Source organism: Chiloscyllium plagiosum, unplaced genomic scaffold (genome assembly GCF_037043375.1).
Source record: "Chiloscyllium plagiosum isolate Xiang-an unplaced genomic scaffold, Cpla_swu_hap1 HiC_scaffold_8, whole genome shotgun sequence".
NCBI lineage: Eukaryota > Metazoa > Chordata > Chondrichthyes > Orectolobiformes > Hemiscylliidae > Chiloscyllium > Chiloscyllium plagiosum.
In genome coordinates this window covers 60,032,611-60,057,412 of record NW_028270146.1, presented here as the reverse complement: position 1 = coordinate 60,057,412, position 24,802 = coordinate 60,032,611, and the positions used below count along the sequence as shown (strand labels likewise).

Sequence of the window (24,802 nt, the reverse complement as noted above, 5' to 3'; positions counted from 1 at the left end):
TGAGCCTCAGCTTTAAAGTGACACCATTCAGCTCGAGGGAAGAAGTGTGCTTATAAAAAGGCTTTTTTTTAAAAAAAGAGTGTGCAGCATTTTTTCTAAAGTAACACCTAATATCCTATACGTTTAACTACATACAGTATTAACTTGCACCATTTTAATTGCATTTCACCTCGAGGTGGCACTACAAGCATAGCTTAATACTACCTCATGTTACAAAGGAAGGACTTCAGTGCAGGATTTGGCCGTTCAGCTCTTCAAGTCAGCTCCATCACTCAATAAGATTGTGGTTGACCCCGTCATGGTCTCAATTCCTCTTTCCACCATAACTCTCAACTCCCTTGTCTGCCATAAATGTATTCAACACTGCATTGACTACTTCTTTCTGGGGAAGAGAATTCCATGTGCTAACAATCTTCTGAAAGAGCACATTTCTCAGGCACAATCTGTTCAACGTTTCTTTGGAAGAGAAGCACTTCATCCCAGGAATGAGTCAACTCAACCTTCTTGGAATTGTTCTATCACAATTAAGATAAGACCCCAAAGCAGCAAGGAACTGGCATAGGCAGAGTATCGGTGACTGGCAGAAGGTAAAGTGTAGGGATAAAGGGTTCTTTTTCAATATGGCAGCCAGTGACTAGTGCAGTTCTGCAAAAATTGGGACCACAACTATTCATATTCTAAGTGAAGATCTGGATGAAGGAACTTAGTATATTGTTGCTTAATTTGAAGATGACGTGAAGATGTGTGGAGAAGTAGGTAGCATTGAGGAAGTAGAGAGGCTCCAGAAGGACTCAGACAGGATAGGATAATGGGCAAAGTGACAGATAGAATACAATGTGGGAAGATGTGAGGTTATGAACTCTGGTAGGAAGAATAGAGGCATTGGCTAAATGGGGAAAGGCTTCGTGGGCGGCACGGTGGCACAGTGGTTAGCACTGCTGCCTCACAGCGCCAGAGACCCGGGTTCAATTCCCGCCTCAGGCGACTGACTGTGTGGAGTTTGCACATTCTCCCCGTGTCTGCGTGGGTTTCATCCGGGTGCTCCGGTTTCCTCCCACAGTCCAAAGATGTGCAGGTCAGGTGAATTGGCCATGCTGAATTGTCCGTAGTGTGAGGTAAGGGGTAAATGTAGGGGTATGGGTGGTTTGCGCTTCGGCAGGTCGGTGTGGGCTTGTTGGGCCGAAGGGCCTGTTTCCACACTGTAATGTAATCTAATCTAATCTAAATCTGAAGCACAAAGGGACTTGGGAGTCCTAGTTCAGGTTCTCTGAAGGTTAACATCGAGGTTCAATTAGCAGTTAAGAAGGCAAATGCAATGATAGCATTCATTTCAAGAAGGACAAGAACACCAAAACAGAAATTACTGCTGACTTTGGTCAGACTGCATTTGGAATATTGTGAGCAGTTTTGGGCCCTCTATTGAAAGAAGGAAGTGCTGGTGTTGGAGGGGTCGAGAGGAGGTTTATAAGAATGATCCCAGAGTTGAAGGCCTGTCATATAAACATAACAGCACAGTAAAGGCCCTTCCGCCCTCAATGTTGTGCCAACCTGTGGAACCAACCTACACTATTCCATTCTCGTCCATATGCCTATACATTGACCATTTAAATGTCCTTAAAGTTGGCAAGTCTACTACTGTTGCAGGCAGTGCGTCCGATACCTCTATTCCTCTGAGTAAATAAACCAACCTCTGACATCTGCCTGAAATCTATCACCCCTCAATTTAAAGCTATGTCCCCTCGTGCGAGCCATCGCCATCCAAGGAAAAAGGCTCTCACTGTCCAATCCTATCTAATCCTCTGATTATCTTATATGTCTCAATTAAGTCGCCTCTCAACCGTCTTCTCTCTAATGAAAACAGCCTCAAGTCCCTCAGCCTTTTCTCATAAGACTTTCCCTCCATACCAGGCAACATCCTAGTCAATCTCCTCTGAACCGCCTCCGAAGCTTTCACATCCTTCCTATAATGCGGTGACCAGAACTGTACGCAATACTCCAAATGTGGTTGGACTAGAGTTTTGTACAGCTGCAGCATGATCTCATGGTTCCAAACTGGTGGCAACTTTCAAGGATCTATGTACATGGACACTGAGATCTCTCTGCTCATCTACCAAGAATCTTACCATTAGCCCAGTAATCTGCAGTCCTGTTACTCCTTCCAAAGTGTATCACCTCTCACTTTTCTGCATTAAACTCCATTTGCCACCTCTCAGCCAGCTCTGCAGCTTATCTATGTCTCTCTGTAGCCTACAACATCCTTCGTCACTATCCACAGCTCTGCCGACCTCAGTGTCATCCGCAAATTTACTAACCCATCCTTCTATGCCCTCATCCAGGTCATTTATATAAATGACAAACAACAGTGGACCCAAAACAGATCCTTGCAGTACCCCACTAGTAACTGAACTCCAGAATGAATATTTCCCATCAACCACCACCCTCGGCCTTCTTTCAGCCAGCCAATTTCTGATCCAAACCGCTAAATCACCCTCAATCCTATGCCTCTGTATTTTGTGCAATAGCCTGCTGTGAGGAACCTTATCAAATGCCTTACTGAAAACCACATAGACTACATCAACTGCTTTTCCCCCATCCACCTCTTTGTTCACCTTCTCAAAGAACTCAATAAAATTTGTGAGGCACGACCTACCTTTCACAAAACCATGTTGACTATCCCTAATCAACTTATTCATCTCTAGATGATTATAAATCCTCTCTCTTATGACCCTTTCCAACACTTTACCTACAACTGAAGGAAGGCTCACAGGTCTATAATTTCCAGGGTTGTCTCTACTCCCCTCCTTGGGAACAACATTTGAATAAAGAACAAAGAAAATTTACAGCCCAGGAACAGGCCCTTTGGCCCTCCAAGCCTGATTCAATCCAAATGTACTGTCTTAACCTGTCGGTCAATTCCTAAGCATTTGCATCCCTCTGCTCCCCACCTTCTCATGCATCTGTCCAGACGCATCTTAAATGAACCTACTGTGCCTGCCTCTACCACCTCTGCTGGCAACACATTCCAAATGCCCACCATCTTCTGTGTGAAGTACTTGCCACGTGTATCCCCTTTAAACTTTCCACCTCTCACCTTGAAAGCATGACCTCGCATTATTGAATCTTTCACCCTGGGAAAAAGCTTGTCTCTATCCACCCTGTCTCTACCCTTCATGATTTTGTAAACCTCAATCGGGTCCCCCCTCAATCTCCTTTTTTCTAGTGAAAATAAACCTAACCTACTCAACCTCTCTTCATAGCTAGCATCAGGCAACATCCTCATAAACCTTTTCTGCACCCTCTCCAAAGCATCCACATCCTTTAGGTAATGTGGTAACCAGAACTGTACACAGTATTCCAAATGCAACTGAATCAATGTCTTGTACAATTTTAACATGACTTGCCAGCTCTTACACTCAATACCCCGTCCAATGAAGGCAAGCATACTATATGCTTTCTTGACCACTCTATCCACCTGTGCAGCAACCTTCAGGATACAATGGACTTGCACTCCCAGATCTCTCCTCCCATCAACGTTTCCCAAGGCTCTTCCATTCATTGTATAATTCGCTCTCAAATTAGACTTGCCTAAATTGTCTGGACTGAAAGCCATCTGCCACTTTTCTGCCCAACTCTCCAGTCTATCTATACCATCCTGTATTCTCTGACAGTCCCTTATGCTTTCTGCTACTCCACCAATCTTCGTGTCATCTGCAAACTTGCTGATCGTACCAACATTGCCCTCTTCTAGATCATTTATGTATATTACAAACAACAGTGGCCCCAATACTGACTCCAACAAAACTTAACTATTCTTATTCTATTCCCCTTGCAATAAACATCAACATTCCATTTGCCTTCCCAATCATCTGGATACTGATATTACGTGATTCATGGACTAGAACACCCAGATCTTCCTGTGTGACCAATTTCTACAATCTTTCTCCAATTTTAATAGTTTATTGCTTTTCTCTTTTTTCTGCAAAAGTGGACAAGTTCACATTTTACCACATTATAGTACATTTATCATTCCTGAAGAAGGGCCTGTGCCCAAAACGTCGAATCTCCTGTTCCCTGGATGCTGCCTGACCTGCTGTGCTGTTCCAGCAATAAAGTTTCAACTTTGATCTCCAGCATCTACAGACCTCACTTTCTCCAGTCAAAATCTGCCCACTCACCCAAGCTCTCTATTTTGCTTCAAAGTCACTCCGCCTCATCTTGCCAACTTACTTTTTCATGTCATTTGTTTTCTTCAACAAATTTAATTACATACATTTGCTCTTCCATCCAAGTCATTGATATAGATTGTAAACAGGATAGATCTGTGTGGCGAGGAGAAAGTGAAGACTACTGATTCTGGAGATCAGAGTCAAAAAGTGTGGCACTGGAACAGCACAGCAGATCAGGCAGCGTCTGAGGAGCAGAAGAATCGACGTTTCGGGCAGAAGCCCTGTGGCACTCTACTAGTTGCAACTTGCCAACCAAAAATGTATGTATTTATCACTACTATTTTGCTTTTCTGTTAACTGACCGATCCTTTATCCATGCTCATGTGTTTCTCCCCACCACTCCACCACAACCACTATATGCTTAATCTTGTGTAGTAACCTTTCACATGGCATCTTATCAAATGCATTCTGGAAATCCAAGTTGTCTTTTATCAACTTTGTTTGTCACTTCCTCACAACTCGAATAGATTAGTTTGAGTTTTCTTTTCATAAGGTTAGCACTGCTGCCTCACAGCACCAGGGTCCCAGGTTCGATTCCAGCCTCAGGTGACTGTCTGTGTAGAGTTTGCACACTCTCACCGCGTCTGCGTGGGTTTCCTCCGGGTGCTCCGGTTTCCTCCCACAGTCCAAAGATGTGCAGGTCAGGTGAATTCGCCATGTTAAATTGCCCATATTGTTAGGTACATTAGTCAGAGGGAAATGGGTCTGGGTGGGTTACTCTTCAGACAGTTGGTGTGGACTGGTTGGGCCGAAGGGCCTGTTTCCACACTCGAGGAAATCTAGCAATCTACTATAACTTCCCTAATAATGTATTCTAGCAAATTACCTCTGAAGATATTATGATTAGTTGCCTATAAGCTTCTGATTTCTGTCTCCCTCTTTTCTTGAATCAAGATGTTACATTAACTATCTTTCCATCCTTCTCAAATCCAAGTTAGGACTGATAGGAAGATGAAATCAAATTGAAGGACAAAATTAGAGGTGGGACAGCAAAGAAATAAACCAAAGATCCTAAGCAGCAGCTTGACAAGAAAAAATAGAGAATGTGGAAAAGCCTAGAATTATATTCAACAAAAAAATTCAGATCCAACTAATTGCACCGACATCCTAAACCGACATCTTTGTCCTGACAATTATCTCTCCAGTACTGAGCAGCTTTTCAAGAACTGGCCTCACTGAACAGCTTTGAGAGGAAGTGGTTGCCCTTCTAAATGGAATCGCGATATAGCACTCCCTTCCTGCAGAGGAGATTTAGCAACTGCCACATCCCAAATGAGCAATCGTCCTCACATATCACGCAGTTTTCACTTTGACCTCTCTTCCACCATAACACTTCTTAGTCTTATTAAACTGTCACCTCTAAAACTGCTGGGCCTGAATACTATCACTAACTCTGATTCCCCATTGGTAATCACTGCAGATGATCAACTGGCAAGAACATTAAAATCTTAATTTCTTTCAGGAACCCATATTGCACTGTGGAAAATGAATATCAAAATAAAATCACTACCAACATTTTTAAGAAGCATTTCAAATATGGTTTTACATTTGCACTGTGGATTACTGAGACTTCTTTGTACATGCCATCTGTGTAACCTAAACAGAAAAGCAAAATACTGTGAATACAGGAAATAAATAGCAAAAATACCCAGCAAGTCAGGCAGTATCAGTGGAGAATAACAGAAATAACGTTTCATTCAGTGACCTTTCAACAGAACATACCCCATTAAGATTGTGATGCCAGACCTACTTAATGTTTCCAACATTGTCTCATTTAATTTCTGCAACAGAAACCATAATGTGCAGCTGTTACATTTAAAAGTACTCTCGGCTCCAGTTAGAATACAATAGCTGTTGAACTTATATAGCTCCATACAGTGGTAGAACAATTATGTTGCTATCAAAATTGACTTGTCATAATCCACTTTAACTCAATATGTTTAAATATTCCACTGCCCCAGTCACCTTTTTTTAAAATTATACACTCTCCTTATAATTTTGCTCCTTAAGAAAATGTTCCAGGTGTGCTTTGGTCTTCCTAATTTGACAATTTTGACAGTGTTTAAAAAGCACATAACAATTAAAACTTGAGTAAAACTAAATCTGTACATGGAGTCAAAAAATGATATGCTGGAGTTTGAAAGGTAAAGAGATCACATGCATCTTCCTTATTCACATATGGAAAAAATGTATTATTTTAAATTTATAAGTATGTCATGACCAAAAGTTGCATTTGAAGCACTCAATTTATTGTGCTTTCATTTTACATAGAAATGTACTGTATTTCTAAGTATTAGTAAAACTTGAAATAGAAACATTGCTCACTTCTGCCTGAAGGCAAACAGAAATGCATAAGGTGTGGATTTGTGCTCATCTCTTTCCCAGATGGCAAGGAGAATAAATGCATTAGAAAGCAAAATTAACACCACTACAGAGAAAAAGATGAAGACAGATAACCAGAACTAAATTACCACATTAAGTTTTTTTTTGGAAAAAAGAAAATGTTTAAGTTTTTTTACAAAATTACAAAAATAACACAAGAGTATTCCACTTTACAATATAAAATTAAATAAATAAAAAAAGGAAAAACCCCAACTAATAATCTATTCTACAAACAACCAAAACATAAAATAGGATATCAAACATTACTAACAATGAGCAACAAAGTAATTAAATCATTAGCTACATGCTCAAAATACATTTACATCAAGTCATAATAGAACCCGTATTTATACAGGATTCCTCCTCCCAGGGGCCCCTGAACCAGCCAGAACCATTACCACAGTTAAGCAAAAGCCCTGGACAATATGGCTGAAATATCTGTGTTGATATAGTTCAAAAAGGGCTGCCATGTTTTATAAAATGATTCCGTTTTTTGGTGCACCATATTCGTGAGGAGGTCAAAGGGGTATATTCCATGATTACCCTGTGCCAGTTTGAAAGTCCTGGGGGGCCCTTGGATATCCAATTACTAAAATATTTTTCCTCGCACAAAAGGAGAGGATAGAAAATAATTTCTTCCCGTATACATCCAGGGAGAGGAAATTTGGAGAGCCCAAAGTAGGGACATTGGATCCGGTCTAATCTCCGTACCCAAAATCTCTGTCAAGGCATTTGCTCCTCCATCCCAATACCTACGAGATGTCATGGCACGTCCATACACAATGCGTGAGAGCACCAACATCTATTTTACATTTAGGGCACATTGGGGATGCTCCTGCCTGGAATTTTCGAGTCATTCAGGTGCAATGTGAGCCCTGTGAAGTATCTTTAATTAAGTAGCCTGAGTTCTGTTACAGATAGAGATCTTTCTGGCATTTTCCCAGAGGTCCTCCCACATTTCTAAAGAGATTTCCAACCCGAATTCTTGATTCCAGGTTTTATATAGTCGTTCCATGTCCTTCGAGATCATCAGCCATAGCACTCTCCTTTCCCTATCCGATTTGTAAGGATTGATTTTCAGTATGGTCTTGTTTTGGATAAAGTCTCATATTTAAAAATACCAAAAGAGGTCCTTGTTAGGCAGTCCAAACTTCTGGTCCAGCTGCTTAAACGACATCATAACTTCCCCACCAAATATATCTCCCAAGCAGGAGATGCCTCTGGACTCCCAAGTTTTAAATGTAGCAACTGTCAACCCTGGCTGAAATCCCAGGGCTCCCATTATAGGGGTATAAGGGGAGGTTTTTTTTGCAGATTACCCTCATCTTGTCACATCGTCCTCCAGGATTTTACAATAATCCATAACAGCTCTCATCTTGTCCATGAATAATAGATTGATGAGGGGACATTTTGCTTGGGAGGTCTCAATATCTAACCAGATTGATTGTGGGTCACAAGAGAACCAATCAGCTACATAAGATAATAAGAAGCTCAATTGGTACCTCCTGAAATCTGGAAAGTCCAGTCCTCTCCTTGCTTTTGAGAGCTGCAGCTTTTCTAATTTGATAAGGGGCCATCTATCATGCCAAACAAATGAGCCAAGCCAGCCGTAAAGCTTACGCAACGCCTGTCTTGGCAGCATCAAGGGAAGCATTTTCATAGGATATAAAAGACAGAGATAGAATATTCATCTTAACTCTGCCTAGCCAGGATATTGGGAGATCTCCCCTGCATTGAAGGTCCTGCCATATTTTCTCTAATAAGTGTACATAATTGGCTTTATACAGCTGACCAAATACTGGAGTGATAAAAAATACCTAAGTACAGAAAACCTTCTAGTGACCACCGAAAGGGAAAGCAAGATCCGTCCGGTAAATTAGGTATACTGGCAAGGCCTCCCACCAGTATGGCATCCGATTTCATAAAATTGATTTTGTAACCTGAGAAAATACCGAATAAATTGACCACTTAAATTAGACAAGGCACAGATGTCAAAGGATTACTTAAGAAAAGGAGGACATCATCTGCAGAGAGAGTAATTTTGTGCTTGCCCGATCCAACCCTCGCAGCCGTTATATTAGGGTCAGGTCGTATAGCTTCCGCTCGTGCTTCAATTACTAGTGTAAATAGTAATGGTGAAAGAGGACATCCCTGACGACAGCCCCTGCCAATGCTAAAGCTATTCGAACTTAAACCATTGGTGATCACCACTGCTTTGGGATTGTTAGATAATACTGAAACCCATTTAGTAAACATCTCTCCAACACCGAACCTTTCCAATGTATACAAAAGATATGGCCATTCTACCTAATCAAATGCCTTCTCTGCATCTAGGGAGTCAACTGAACTCGGTATTGTTCCCTGATGACAGGCTTGTATCATATTTAAGACCTTCTAATGTTATTAGTTGACATGCAACCCTTTATAAAACCCATCTGGTTCTATTTTATAATGAATGGTAAAACCCTCTCCAGTCTTAATGGAGCTGACATTTTTGAAAGAACTTTAAAATCCACATTTAACAAGGATATGAGTCTATATGAAGAGCAATCTTCTGGGGCCTTTCCCTTCTTAAGGATGAGAGAAATATTTGCTCCTCTGAACAAAGACAGGAGGCAGCCCTGACTGTGTGAGTAATTGTACATATTTATGAGTGGCCCAGCCAGTTGCCCTATAAATTCTTTGTCGAACTCGTCTGGCCCAGGCACTTTGCCACTCTGAAGCTGCCTAACCACGTCCTGGACTTCCTGGGTTGTCAAGGGGGCTTTCAAGATCAACAACTGCTCCGAGATTAAGCCCGGAAGGGCCAATTTTTTAAAGAAGGACTCCATCTCCCCAGTTCTATCCTCACAGTCCTGCGGCTTATACAATTCAGAATAGAACTTTCTAAAGGCTGTATTGATCTTTTTACGATCACAAGTCAGGGTACCAGCACTTTCTCTAATGGATGTAATGGCTTGGGAGCCTTTTTCTTTTTGGCAAGGTACGCTAGATATCTGCCAGGCTTGTCGCCATATTCAAATAATCTCTGCTTTGTGAATAATACTCGCCTCTTTGCTGTTTGGGTAAGTGCGGTATTCAAGGCTGTCCTAAGGGCTGTGATCCTTTGTAGCTTACTAATGGAGGACCTATCAACAAACGCAATTTCAGCTGCCTTCAAGTGAGTCTCATGCAGGCGTTGTTGCTCTCCCTTTTGTCTTTTCCGGGGCGCAAAATAGGAGATGACCAAGCCTCGAGCATATGCCTGAGTGGTCTCCCACATCATCGAAGGGTTACTAGCCATACCTGAGTTAATATCCCAGGAGATTTTGAATTCCTGCAAAAAATACTTTATAAATTTGCTATCCTTTAATAAGAAAGAATCCATACGCCAATATTGGGGGCCCATCCCATCATCCGGTAGTCTTAACTTCCATATATACTGCGGCATGATCAGAAATAGTTATATTATCTATTTTACAGGACAGTATCGAATTCAATAGGGTCGAGGGAGCAAAAAACATATCAACTCTGGTATGGTACTTGTGTAGGTTGGAGTAGAAAGTAAAGTCTCTACCCTGGGGATGAAAACACCTCCACACATCTACTAGTCCTAGCTCCTTGTTCAGATCTGCCAATTGTCTGGATCTCAGAGATATATCCGTAGTGCTCCTAGGTCTACGATCCATCTCCGGGTCAATAATACAGTTAAAATCTCCTCCTATAATTGTATGGCGGCCCCAAAAACCATCAACTGAGAGAATGCTTCCGTTACAAAATTAAAAGAGTGTGCCGGGGGACAATAAAGATTCAAAGTTCCGTATTCCTCTCTGTGTGTTAGGGCTTTGATCAATATATACCATCCAGACTCATCTTTTATCTGGCTTAACATTTGGAAAGGAAGATTCTTCCGATAAGAATGGCTACTCCCCTACTTTTTGAGATGAAAGATGAAAAGAACGCCTGACCAAACCCACCCTGTTGTAGCTTTGAATGCTTTTTATCAAGTAGATGTGTCTCCTGTAAGAGAGCTACATCAACCCTTTCTTTTTTACGACTTGATAATATCTTTTTCCTTTTGATTGGCAAATGGCTCCCTTGACATTCCAGGTGCACCACCTAAGCGAATGGCTAGCCATGATTGTCCAGGCAAGCCCGAGACCCCCCAGGAGGAAGAACCCTACCCAAAAGACATTGAATAAAGACCATAGAACATTCACAAATAAAAAAACTCTTTAAAACTTTTAAATCAACACAATTAAGAACTGCTCCTAAATGTAAAAATGGAAAACATATTTGAAAGGAGACTTTCCTCCTTGCTCCCAGGGGGCATAACTACCTATCAGTAAACCCACCATGACCTCTCCCAGCTAGGGCCCTGCCCTCGGCCCAGGCATTACAAAATGGAGTGAATAAATTCAAGTGACTTATAAAACAGGAGTTAAAAGTGAGTGACCCACCCCTCACACAGCAACCCAGTGGGCCCGCTCCAACCACACCCAGCCCAGCTCCAACTCCAACTTCAATAATTGTGGGAGCCATTGCTCCAAGAAATCCACAAGGTGGCTTTCCTCTTCCCATTCGGGAAGGCCCAGCAACCGAATATTTTTCCGACGACCTCGATTCTTGACACGTTGATATGCTCCTCCAGGATCCGGACTTGTCAATCCAGAGCCCAGACCCGACCCACGATGACTCGGGAGAAGTCGGAGGCTGTGGCCTGTTGCTCCGCCCCTCCGACGCGCTGCTCGAGTTTTTCGATCTCTTGGTCATGCTTCTGCCGTGGACATCCCTGCTGCTGTGGGAGGGGGTGGGGGAGGGATCCCTGCCTGTTGCGAGTTGCGGGAGTTTTTGCCATTAGTCATTTTTTAAAAACCATCAAACTGCTAAAGTTTGATGTGAAATGACTAAGTTTGCTGGGCAAAAGCTATCCTGAATCATTTAAAAGGTGAAGTGAAGGTGGGCGCCCCACTTTGCCCAAGTCTTAGGCAGAGCACTGCAAATTCAGGCCTACTGGGTCGCCGCGATCTTGGATTTCCACCAAGTTAGGTTCTAAGGAATATCCTAGAGGAGGAAAGAGAGGCAGAAGATTCAGAGGGTTTAAGGAGGGATTTTTAGAGCTTAGTGTCTTGGAAACCAAAAGCAAGGCCACCAATGTCACAGAGTCAAAGGAACACATTTTTGTGTTAGAAAGCTTAATCTTGTAGATTCACATCAAAGACGTAACACTGCGGAGATAACAGCTGATGCCGCAAAACATTTGCAGTCAAATTAATATACTGAAGGACATGAGACAAAAGATGCCTTTGAAATTCGGGGGCGTCCTCACCCATTTTTTTCCCCAATCTTTCATTTCAATATGAAAGTTCCACAGAATATTTGTTTCCCAACATGGTCACCTCTCTTTAATGGTTACCCATCAAAATATTGATGTTAAAGATATGAAATAAAGCCTGAAAATTTTGGTAGTTCTGATAAAATAGGCCAGTGACCTAAAAGTTAATGATTTTCTCTGTTTACTGATGACCAGAACTATTGAGTATTTCCAGCATTTTCAAAAATCTATTCATGTTGTTAGATCGTCTATCACGTTAAAAGCAAAAAACTGTGGACTTTGGAAATCTAAAATGAAAAGAAAATTGCTGAAAATACTCAGCAGGTCAAGTAACAACTGCAGAAAAAGCAGTCTATGAACTTTCATCATTAGCAGCTTTGAAATTAATTTGAAACTTATCACTACATTAGTATATGACCTTGATTTTACTCTAAGATTAGTAATTTCCCTTCACTTAACTTTAGATTTAGATTTAGATTCATTGCTTTAGATTAAAACTACTTATGAAATTCTTCAAGATTGAGATCACCGCCCAGTTTAAGTGAAGACTGTCCCAGCGGAACAGCTCCCATTTTCCGAAGTACTGCCCTCAGCAGCCCATGAACCGAAACCCCATTTTTCCTCAATATTTGAGCTATTTGTTAACTTTTCAAATTTATTCATTCCACTGCCAATTTGCATGTGGCTCAACTAGCTTACAGGGATAATTACTTTTCAGATCCTACTTATTTACATTTGCAGTTCCTCCAACTCTGTTCCATAGAGCCTATTTCACAATTCCACACACATTGTTGGTTGCTATGTGGACTACATGGACCTCAAGTCCTCAGAACTACAGTTCTGAGGAAGGGTTACTAGACCCAAAATGTTAACTCTTATTTCTCGCCACAGATGCTACCAAACCTGCTGAGCTTTTCAGAAATTTCTGTTTTTGACTTTAAATTTGTCTGATTCAACTTGCTTTTTATAAGTAGTATTCACTGACTTTACTGCGACCATGTATTTCTAAGTGACTCAAAATGTATTCTGTATTATAACATGCAGAAACTGGCGTGCACTATACAATGGATCACAACACGTTTAAACTGATAGGTTCTATTGCCACCCTCTGATTCTCAATAGCACCTTTAATTAGATTAGATTACTGACAGTGTGTGCCATAAGGGATCTCCATACAATTCACAAAAGCATTATAAAGCAAAATCTAACACCAAGCCACATCAAATATTTCAACAGATTGCCAAAATCTGGATTAAACAGCTGGAATTTCAGGACTTTTTGATGGGAAGGAAGAAGAATGATAGAAGGCTTTAGAAAGGGCATTCCAGAGGTTAGGGCTAAAACAAATGTAAGCACAGCCACCAATGATAAAACGATAACAATAGAGATGATCAAGGAGGCCAGAATTACTTGAGCACAGATATCTCAGCACATTGTGGAGCTGTTGGGAGACTATAGATGTAGGGAGAGTGAGGTCATTGAAGGAAATGAAAACAAGGATTAGAATCTTAAAATATAACTAGTACTTGACGAGCAGCAATCAAGGTTGGCAACAATAGGTGTGAAAGGTGAACTGGACTGGTGCAACTTAGGACAAGGAGAGAGTTTTTAGTAATCTCAAATTTATGATATATAGAATATGAGAAGCCAGCTAGCAGTGCACTGAAATAAGTCAAGTCTAGAGATATTGACAACAGTTTCAGCAGCAGATGAGCTAAGACACAGGTAGAGATTAAGTGATGTCATGGATATGGAAACAGGTGGTTCCGTTACGTGGTCAGAAGCTCAGTTAAGGGACAAATATGACACAAAAGGGGAGACAACAGCATTGTGGAATTATCACTGATCTGTTAATCCAAAACTTTCGCTAATGCTCTGGGGACCCAGTTACAAATCCTGTAATTAAGAGTCTAACGACGACCATGAGTCCATTGTCGATTGTCAGAAAAACACATCTGGTTATCCTAATGTCCTTTAGGGACAGAAACGCAATCTTTGCCTCGTCTGGCCTACATGTGACTCCAGACCCACAGCAATGTCGTTGACTTTTGGATGCAAGTTTGCTCGCTGAGGTTGGAGGTTCATTTCCAGACGTTTCGTTACCTTACTAGGTAACATCTTCGGTGTGCCACATGCAAAGCAATGCTGAAAATTCCTGCTTTCTGTTTATATGTTTGGGTTTCTTTGGGTTGGTGATGTCATTTCCTGTGGTGAAGTCACTTCCTGTTCCTTTTCTCAGGGGTTTGTAAATGGAGTCTAACTCGATGTGTTTGTTGATAGAGTTCTGGTTGGAATGTCATGCTTCTAGGAATTCTCGTGCGTGTCTTTGTTTGGCTTGTCCGAGGATGGATGTGTTGTCCCAGTCGAAGTGGTGTCCTTCCTCATCTGTATGTGAGGTTATTAGTGAGAGAGGGTCAGGTCTTTTTGTGGCTCGTTGGTGTTCATATATCCTGGTGGCTAGTTTTCTGCCTGTTTGTCCAATGTAGTGTTTGGTACAGTCCTTGAACGGTATTTTGTAAATGACATTAGTTTTGCTTCTTGTCTGTACAGGGTCTTTCAAATTCATTAGCTGCTGTTTTAGTGTATTGGTGGGTTTATGGGCTACCATGATACCAAGGGGTCGGAGTAGTCTGGCAGTCATTTCTGAGAAGTCTTTGATTTAGGGGAGAGTGGCTAGGGTTTCTGGACGTGTTTTGTTTGGGTTTGTTGCTGAGAAATCGGCAGACTGTGTTCATTGGGTACTCATTCTTTTTGAGGACACGGTATAGGTGATTTTCCTCTGCTCTGCGTAGTTCCTCTGTGCTGCAGTGTGTTGAAGTTGAAATAATGTTCTGATGCAGCTTCATTTATGGGTGTTGGGATGGATGATTGCTTCTGTAGTTCAATATTTGGTCTGTACGTGTTGTTTTTCTGTAGACGCTGGTTTGAAGTTCCCCATTGGCTGTTCGCTCTACTGTGACATCTAGAAATGGCAGGTTGTTGTTGTTTTCCTCCTCTGGTGAATTTTATGCCAGTAAGGGTATTATTGATGGGCTTGAAGGTTTCCTCTAACTTGTTTCGTTTAGTGATGACAAAGATATCATCCACATAGCGGACCCAGAGCTTGGGCTGGATGGTTGGCAGAGCTGTTTACTCAAGTCTCTGCATTACTGCCTCTGCTAAGAACCCTGATATCGGAGATCCCATGGGTGTTCCATTGGTTTGTCTGCAGGTTTTGATGTTGAAGGTCAAGTGGATGGTAAGGCATAGGTCCATTAGGTTGATGATACTGTACTTGTTGATGAAGTTAGTGGTGTTTGGTGATATGTGTCTTTGGGTCTTCTAATAGTGTAGTCAGTGTTTCCTTGGCCAGGTTAATGTTGATTGAAGTAAACAGGCCTGTTACATCAAAGGAGACCATTATTTCATCCTCTTCTATCTTAGTGTCTTTGATGGTATTCAGGAATTCTTGGGCGGAGTGGATGAAGTGGCGTGAGCCTTCTGCTAAGTGTTTTAGTCTTTCATGTAGCTCCTTGGCCAATCTGTAAGTTGGTGTTCCAGGTAGCGAGACTATGGGTCTGAGGGGGGGCTCCTGGTTTGTGAATTTTGGGTAATCCGTAGAAGCGTGGTGTGTTGGATCCGTCTGGTTTCATTTCTTTGAAGTCAGTCTTAGAGTCATAGAGATGTACAGCATGGAAACAGACCCTTCGGTCCAACACGTCCATGGTGACCAGATATCCCAACCCAATCTAATCCCACCTGCCAGCACCCGGCCCAAATCCCTCCAAACCCTACCTATTCATATACCCATCTGTACCAACTGTTGCAACTGTACCAGCCTCCACCACTTCCTCTGGCAGCTCATTCCATACACGGACCACTCTCTGTGTGAAAAAGTTGCCCCTTAGGTCTCTTTTATATCTTTCCCCTCTCACCCTAAACCTCTGCCCTCTCGTTCTGGACTCCCCGATCCCAGGGAAAAGACTTTGCCTATTTATCCTATCCATGCCCCTCAATTTTGTAAACCTCTATAAGGTCAGCCCTCAGCCTCCGACCCTCCAGGGAAAACAGCCCCAGCCTGTTCAGCCTCTCCCTGTAGCTCAGATCCTCCAACCCTGGCAACATCCTTGTAAATCCTTTCTGAACCTTTTCAAGTTTCACAACATCTTTCCGATAGGAAGGAGACCAAAATTGCACGCAATATTTCAACAGTGGCCTAACCAATGTCCTGTACAGCCGCAACATGACCTCCCAACTCCTGTACTCAATACACTCGACCAATAAAGGAAAGCATACCAAACGCCACCTTCACTATCCTATTTACCTGCGACTCCACTTTCAAGGAGCTATGAACCTGCACTCCAAGGTCTCTTTGTTCAGCAACACTCCCTAGGACCTTACCATGAAGTGTATAAGTCCTGCTAAGATTTGCTTTCCCAAAATGAATTAAACTCCATCTGCCACTTCTCAGCCCACTGGCCCAGATCCTGTTGTAATCTGAGGTAACCCTCTTCGCTGTCCACTATACCTCCAACTTTGGTGTAATCTGCAAACTTACTAACTGTACCTCTTATGCTCGCATCCAAATCATTTATGTAAATGACAAAAAGTAGAGGGCCCAGCACCGATCCTTGTGGCATTCCACTGGTCACAGGCCTCCAGTCTGAAAAACAACCCTCCACCACCACCCTCTGTCTTCTACCTTTGAGCCAGTTCTGTATCCAAATGGCTAGTTCTCCCTGTATTCCATGAGATCTAACCTTGCTAATCGGTCTCCCATGGGGAACCTTGTCGAACGCCTTTCTGATGTCCATATAGATCACATCTACTGCTCTGCCCTCATCAATCATCTTTGTTACTTCTTCAAAAAACTCAATCAAGTTTGTGAGACATGGTTTCCCACGCACAAAGCCATGTTGACTATCCCGAATCAGTCCTTGCCTTTCCAAATACATCTACATCCTGTCCCTCAGGATTCCCTCCAACAACTTGCCCACCACCGAGGTCAGGCTCACCGGTCTATAGTTCCCTGGCTTGTCTTTACCGCCCTTCTTAAACAGTGGTACCACGTTTGTCAACCTCCAGTCTTCTGACACCTCACCTGTGACTATCGATGATACAAATATCTCAGCAAGAAGCCCAGCAATCACTTCTCTAGCTTCCCAGAGTTCTCGGGTACACCTGATCAGGTCCTGGGGATTTATCCACCTTTAACCGCTTCAAGACATCCAGCACTTCCTCCTCTGTAATCTGGACATTTTGCAGATGTCACCATTTATTTCCCTACAGTCTATACCTTCCATATCTTTTTCCACAGTAAATACTGATGCAAAATATTCATTTAGTATCTCCCCCATTTTCTGTGGCTCCACACAAAGGCTGCTTTGCTGATCTTTGAGGGGCCCTATTCTCTTCCTAATTACCCTTTTGTCCTTAATATATATTTACTTCTCCAGATTGCTGAAGTTTTTTTGAGTAGGGCTGTGATTCAGTTCTCTCGTTGTGGGGTCGGGTCTATCGCCACTTGTTGGTAAGTGTTGGTATCTGTAAGTAGTCCCTTCGATTTTGAATGACTGTCAAGCGTCCTTTGTCTGCAGGTAGGATAACAATGTTTTTATCTTTTTTCTGTCTTTCCAGTGCTTTCCTTTCTTGTGTATTGAGTGTGTTTCCTTCCTTTTTTCTCCTTAATGTTGGTGAGACTACCTGTCTGATGGTTTGTTGGGTTTCTTCTGTGAGTTGATTGTCTTTTAGTGTCGTTTCTAATGCTGCTAAGAAATCTTTCTTGTCCGCATCCTGGTAGTTGTAATTTAATTCTCTTACTAAGACGGCTTTTTCAGTGTCTGTTAAGGGTCGGTCAGATAAGTTTTTAATCCATGCTTCTGTGTTGTCATTGTTGTTACTTTGTGTAAGTTAGTCTAGTTTTTTCATTTTCTGTGTTTGTTGTCGTCTAATATCTATGGCTTGTTGAACTGTGTCTGTCAATTCATGGTCAGTTGCATGACTGAGTAAAGATTTTTGATGCAAAATTTCCCGGTTGTATTTACGGAGTCTGTTGTGGGCATCATTAATCATTTCTCTAAGCATTTTGCGGCCGTTTTGCTCGAGTGGGGTGTTAAGGGGAGGTTTGTATTGAAGACTTTTAGGTAGTACCTGTTTCTTATGGCATTCGTGCAGGATCTCCAGCTGATCGCGGGTGGCACCCAGTCGGATGACATTCGTTTCCCATTTTCGGGCCAGTTTTAGCTCCAAGCTCAGCGAGCAAACGTATATCCAAAACCTCAACCTGAGCTATAAATCTTCTCAAAACTCGCTAATGTTGTTGACTCTCAACTATCCTGAGCAATTAGAGATGGGCAAGAAATGCTGGTCTAGCCAGCGACACTCTCATCCTGTGATTGAATTAGAAAAAGGTCACAATAGTTGCCAAGGATGGAAGGATGAATTGCGAAGGATGGATGGCAAAGGAATAGGGTTTGGAATAGAGACCAAAATCAATGATTTCAGCGCTGTCAATATTGAACTGAAGTTTTCCTTATTGAGTACTGAATGTTGGAGAAGCGGTCTGAAAACTTAGTTCCAAAGAAGTTGTCAAGAAAGGTAGTGTGAAGCAGGGGTGGGTGTTATCATTGTACATATGAAAATTAAGGCTTGGCTTTTGTCTGATTTCACTTATAGGTAGCTGTGGTTAGTAAACAGGAAGGAATAAGTCATGGGAAACAACAGAGGTAATGGTCCAGGAGTAGCAAGAAAACGCACTGCAAGTGATATTTTGTCTATAGATTATCCATGGGAACCAGCTGAGGGAGAATGCCATCAAACTGGATGACAGTTGCGACAGGCATGGAAGAAAGCCGATGTGACAAACTATTTTAAAAGTTGCAAGTAAAATAGGATGAGGAGGGAAAGTTTACCTTTATCATCGTCACATAAGATATCATTTGTGACTTTAATAACAGCTATCTCAGTCACATGACAAGAACAGATACATTTTTGGAGGAATTCAACATGGAGTTTCTGGAATGATGGGCACAAATTTCTAAGGCAACAACTCGCTTCCTGCACAATTTTTCTTGTTTTGCACCATGTATTCTGAATTACAGTCTACTGTTTTTATCCTTAGAGTTAAATATTTTTAAAAATGAATGCATATACTTGGAATTGAAATTCAATTTTAATGTACCATCCCATCCAGGACCTCCAGGTTTCACCATGATGCCAATTCCCTGCTGTCCGCCATGTCCAAAGCAAAAACCAGAAACCATACAAGGCAGCTCCACTGACAGTGTTTACCCAGGTGCACATCATGGTGTGGGCACAAGGGATGCTGGGAAATTCAGGATATCTAGTGAGTTCTGAGTTGGTCTGGGACAGTGAGTGGTCAGTTGGGGCTGCAGCAGATGCGAGGGATGCTATAGGGTCAGGGTAGATAGTTAACAAGCATGACTGATTAATTCCTCAAAAAAATTCCGACCTAGCCAAAAAGAAATACGATTTGACACATCACTTTTTAAAATTCGTCCTGCCAAAGTGGACAATTTCACATTTCTCCACATTGTACTCCATCTGCAAGATTAATGCACATCCACTGAACTTATTTATATCCTTCTTTATTCTTATTTTCTCTTTACAACATATTTTCTTAGCTATTTTTTTCTCATCTGCACATTTAGCTACCATGCCTTTGCTTCCCTCATTTAACAAAAGACCTATTTATAAATGCAGGGTTTTTTTGCCCATGAGCCAATGTTCCATCCATGTTAATTTGTGACCCTGCTACATGATGAACTCTTACTTTACTCTGCATCCTTTTCACAGTTTACTCTCCTACTCCAGCTTGGTGTCATTTGCAAAATTGGAAATATTGCATTTAGCCTCACTGATCCCTGCAGTAATCCACTAATCATTGCCTACCACTACGAAAATAACCCATTTATTCTAATCTTGTTTTCTGTCTGCCAATCAGTTCTCTATCCATGTCAGCACACTATCTCCAATCCTAAGCTTTTTAATTTTACATGCTAGTCTCATATTTGGGACATCAAAAGCCTCTCAAAGCCCAAGTAAACCACATCCACTGGCTCCCCCTTATCAATGTACTAGTTACGTCCCCAAAACATTCCAAGAGATTTGTCAAACATGATTTCCCTTTCATAAATCTGTACCAACTCCATCCAATACTGTCACCATTTTCCAAGCACTTTGCTATTAAATCTTTTATTACAGACTCTTGCATTTTTCCTTCTACCAATGTCAAGATAACCTATCTGTAATTCCCTATTTTTTCTCTACCTCTTTCTTAAAAAGTAATGGGATTGCATTACCTATCGTCCAATCCTCAAGAACGGTTCCAGAATCCACAGAATTTTAAAAGACACACACCAATGCATCCACTATTTCTGGGGTCACATAGTTTACAGCCTAGTGTATTTAACAATCAGGATCTTGGGATTTGATGGCTTTATAATCTCATCAACTTCTCTGACATCATTTTCCTACTAATTCTGATTTCCTTCAGTTCCTCTCTCTCACTGGACCATGTGTTCCCCCAACATTTTTGGGACATTATTTGTGTCCTCCTTTGTGAAAACAGAACAAAATATGCATTTAATTAGTCTTTCATCTCTCTATTTCCCATTATCACTTCCTGATGTTCCGGATTGTAAGAAACCTACATTTCTCTTTACTAACTTTTTCTCTTCAGATACAATCAATTTGTATGTCCCTTGTGTTGAAGTATGTTACTTTCATACTTTAATTTTCCTTTCGACTTCCTTTGTCTAAATCTAAATAGCTCCAATCCTCAGCTACGCTGGGCAATTTGTATGCCCTTTCCTTGGATCGAACAGTATCCCTAATTTCCCTTGTTAGCAATGGTCAGGCCACCTTTCCCATTGTGCCAGACAGGAATGAACAACTATTCCACGTCCTCCATGACCTCTAAATGTTTGCACTTGCTTATCCACTGTCGTCCCTTTAAAATGTTCTCCAGTTCATCATGGCCAGCTCGTACCTCATACCATTACAGTTTCTTCTTTAGAATCAGAATTCTCCAATTTTCACTTTCTGGAGTGACCAACACTCACTTTACTTCCTTCTCTTTTCCTGGCATCTGCCATACTTTAAATTCTGACCAATCAGAAGACTTGCAACTTATATTTATGTTATTTTAGACTTTTCCCATACGTTTAATGTTTTTCCACGGCTTCTTTAGTTAACCATAGATAGTCAGTACTCCCTTAAGAAATTTCTTTACAATTGGAACACCCTCATTCTGATTATTCCAAACAATGACTTAAATATCTGCTACTGTGTCTCAGTTGATCTATCCCTTTCCCTGGTACCCTATTTCACTTCAGATAGCTCAGTTTTCATGCCCATAGTTACCCTTACTTAAATTTAAAATACTCATTGTTGACTTATTTGTCTCTCTTTGAAACTAATGGTAAAACTTAATCAGGGATGGTCACTGCTCCCTTGATGTGCCTTAATTCTGAGGTCAATAATTCATCCTATTGTATTACACAGTACCAAGTCTGGTGAAGATGCTATCCTCAGAAAGGTAACCACACCCTGGTACAAAATATTCAGCTGTTTTTCCCCATCCCTTACATATCATAGTGTCAAGACTTCATCCTCCAGCTCGCAAATTCTGAAGCAAAGCTGCTTGAGCTGTAAACATTTATTGCAGATATGACACAAGTGTGCATACAGTGTCATTTAATGAATGAAACTATTTATGCAGTTTAACCTCCTTTGAAAATTCTCACACATTTCACATCTTTTTTTTCTTGTAGGACACAAGATTTATCCTAAACCTATGAAATATTCTTAAACATCACAGACGTCTAAGATATTGACACTTAAGTGCATCACCAAGTTATGCACTAAAGGAGCTGTTGATTTGCAAATGACACTTCTATTTTTACTGACTAAGGAATAATTTGGCAGCAACTAAAATTCTGGCATACTCAGTCTGTTTTGATATAATGCGATAGTTCCGTTCCTGAGCAATCCCCAGTTCTAAGAAAATCATGTTATAGCAGCGCCATTTAAACCAATGGGACCGGAATCGCATTATTGCCAATACAGGTTAGGAAAGGTCATGTTCTCCAAATAATGGTCTAAGTTATTCAATCGCATTATAGCCAATTTGTGTTGAAGAAACACACATTATAGCAGAACCAGCTGTATTAAAAGTTAATTACTACCAGGTAATTAAAAAGGAAGTGGAATTCTTAAGATACGTTCACAAATTTTAAAAGTAAATACACTGAAAGAATGAAGTAAAGCATGGAAGGATTGCCCGAATTTATGAACTAACTAAGGCATAAGATATTCAAAATTCCCCATTGAACTAAGTAATGAATGTGTAGCACCTTTGACCTAGAAAGAGTAGACTGAGTAAAATGTTTCATTCTTTAAAATATCCAAGGAATTGGTAATTGTTTTCAATCATGGTTGAAAACTTAAAGTTTACAGGAATTAAAATTTTCTTGGATAGTAAGAAATACTGGTCCATATGACTGATGACCTGGAAAAAGTACCAAGTCATGAGCAGATACCATGTGGCTGACAATGCCTCAGACAAAAAAGAAAGCAACAAGTAGAGGATCTGGAAGATCAAGGCCCAGATGGACAAAAATAGAAAATCAAACAGAGGGAGAAAAAGGAACACACCAAATTGGGTGCAGAGAAACAGCAAGTCACTCAGGAATTGCTCAGTGTTTCTTTTGGCAGAAAATGAGACAGAAGATTTTGGATGTACAACTAAGCTGGCTGAAATAGCCTACAATCTGGCAAGATGCAAAGAGCTTGGAGACACTGCTTGGTGTTTTCACGTACAGAGCCAAACCATGAAAGTGTGGGTTATTGGTCGGTCTGTTGAAAAGATACTCTGGAATACTATACCAACAGACTATAATTACCAAAAGGAGAAAGGATTTATGGAAATATGTCTTGTTAGTATTAATTGTACCAAATAAATTCAAGGATTAAACATTTTGCAGAAGAGACTCATGATATATCTAAGTAAATTTAGAAGAGCAAATGATAGAACTGTATATGTGGTGCCACATTTGTTCAGTGCTGTCAGTGCTTGTGGCTGAATAAAATTTACCTTTGCTGTATTGGTTATTTAAAGTTGAATTTACATTTTTATATGGAGTCTCACTTATTTGCTAATTCATTTTCAATTTGTGCTGATTCAGATTGTGAAAATGCAAAACGTGGAAATCTTTTTGGTAATTTCTCCTTCAGGGGTCATTTGATAAATTTGGTTACTTTTCCTTACTCTTCCTTCTTGGGGACTATAACAAAATCAAGGACTTGAGTCCAGGATAAGAACTCAAAGAGTTAAACAGATTCAAAGGAACTTACTTCTATGGAAATTAACATGATCCTAAGATTACTTTGCTATACCTTATTTAGAAATTAACACAAATACTGTGGAGACTCAAACCTTTGTTGAAAGGCAGTGGCCAACAATAAAAGGTGTATCATATAATTCCTGCAGTGTGGAAGCAGGCCATTCAGCTCAACAAGTCCACACCGACCTTCCAAAGAGCAACTCACCCACAAACACTCCTCTACTCCATACCTGTAACCCTGCATATCCCATGGCTAATCTACCTAACATCCCTGGGCAATATGGGCAATTTAACATGACCAACCCTCCTAACCTGCATATTGTTGGACTGCGGGAGGAAAATGGAGCACCCAGAGGAAAGCCATGCAGACACAGGGAGAACGTGCCTAACTCCAAAATCACCCAAAGGTGGAATCAAACCTGGGTCCCTGAAGCTGTGAGGCAGTACTGCGAAGCCCTGAGAGACCTTTCTCCCTGGTTACGCAATTTTAAATTGATAGAAAGTCAGGCAGAATCTCCTTGTGATTTGGCAAAGTATTTGAGCTCAGACATATATTTAGTGAGAGGAAATAGAGATGTACTTTCTGTGCTTTGAAAAAGCATGGCATAAACCTGAATTGGTTGAAAGAAAACAGGCTATGTTCCAAAGTGTTTTGAGTGAAGGCTGTACAGGTGTACCCATCGCTTCCCACATAATTAAGGTGATTCTACACTGCCTACAGTAAATGGCTTACAATTTGGTGTCATAGATCTATAGGCAAACATGTTGAAATTTGAGAAAGAGCAATCCTGACCCACGCAGATTCTCCTAGTGAGAGGAAATGCTGGTTGATGGGTATAATAGATTGATGAAAGTGGAACAAACCTTACATAAGCTTAGGAAAACAATATTGGAAAATAATTTAAAAAGTGCTCTTTTAGCATTAAGGACTCACTTGAAAGATCACGAAATAAGGTAAATTGTAGGTGATTGATAAGCCCCACATTAGGAACTGTCACAGAAGCTGGAATGAGGGGAAAGTAGATAAACAGAAGTGGTAAGGCTTTGCTGACAAAAGTCTAAAAAATAAAGATGAAAGCCCAACTCATGTTAGAAGGAGGAAACGTTCAGAGAGGTTTAGTTCAAGGGAATGGACATGCTACTAATGTCATAAAAGAGGCATGTGAAAGCCTCAACTGTAATTTCCTGGCCAATAAAATTCACAACAAACAGGCAGTCTTTCCTCCATTCACAGAATCATATAGCATGGAAACAGATCTAAATAGTCCACAAGACCATGCTCCCAAACTAAACTAGTCCCAATTGTCTGTGTTTGGTCCACATACCTCCAAATTTTTCCTATTCATGTACTTACCCAAATGTCTTTTAAATGTTGTAACCGTACCTGCATCTACCACCTGCTCTGGCAGTTCATTTTACATACGAACAACTCTCAGTTTTAAAAAGGACGAGACACAACTTTTTTTTAAACACATTCTCCTCTCACCTTAAAAATATACCCCCGAGTTTTGAACTTCCCTACCCTAGGGAAATAG

The 24,802-nt window shown here is 41.0% G+C and overlaps 1 protein-coding gene across 10 annotated transcripts in view; it reads right to left on the bottom strand.

Moving 5' to 3' along the window:
• kiaa0586 (KIAA0586 ortholog) overlaps positions 1-24,802 on the bottom strand; it is a 530,738-nt gene that overhangs the window by 419,749 nt on the left and 86,187 nt on the right. The window lies entirely within an intron of this gene.